The sequence below is a fragment of the Rhinolophus ferrumequinum genome, chromosome 9 (genome assembly GCF_004115265.2).
Source record: "Rhinolophus ferrumequinum isolate MPI-CBG mRhiFer1 chromosome 9, mRhiFer1_v1.p, whole genome shotgun sequence".
NCBI classification, from domain to species: domain Eukaryota; kingdom Metazoa; phylum Chordata; class Mammalia; order Chiroptera; family Rhinolophidae; genus Rhinolophus; species Rhinolophus ferrumequinum.
This window is the reverse complement of record NC_046292.1, coordinates 82,685,595-82,686,306: the sequence shown is the minus strand read 5'-3', so window position 1 is coordinate 82,686,306 and position 712 is coordinate 82,685,595.

The following is a 712-nucleotide window of genomic DNA, read 5'->3' as shown; positions in this document are numbered from 1 at the left end:
TTTGTAGGGGAGGACTGGGCCTAACTGTTTTTTGCATCCCCCAGAATGTAGCAAGAATTCAATCGATTTTACTGCATCAATGATTAACTAATGAACTCACCCTTTTTTCCGTGCCAGGACATACAGAGTTAGAGTCAATACTGTAAACAACACCTTCTCAGTAACTAAGGCTAAATGTGAAAAGAAGAGGAACAAGTTTCATTCTTAATTTAAAACATCAAGTGATTGTTTTCTGCATCAAATGTAGAATTCCAGTTTTATAAAACACGTCTCAGAGAAACACCCAAGCCTCTAAAACAGACAGCATTGTAAACATTGTAAACCTTTTCCTGCTTAGAGACTGGAATTTCAGAGCCTGACCTGTGAAATACTAGTTTTCTTTTCCCCCAGGGGGATGGCATTGGAATGGAAATTAAGCCCTGAGGGTATTTGTGTTTTTAGACCCTCTGGGTGATGCCTAGTGGTGGACCGGAAGTAACTTCAGCCCACAAACCACTAGCAAAGGGGTTGAAAAAAGACAGAAAGGACTCAGGAAGGGAACACAATTGCTCAATCGCCCAGAATCTGGATCCTAGAAGCCAAATTATGGTTAGCCACATGGCTGCCTTATTGACCTTCTTGTTTGGTACTTACTCGTATATCCTTATGTGCACACTGTGTCTTTTTTCTTTTTCTGACCAGTTTCCTCCTTCCCACCAACACAGTTTATGCT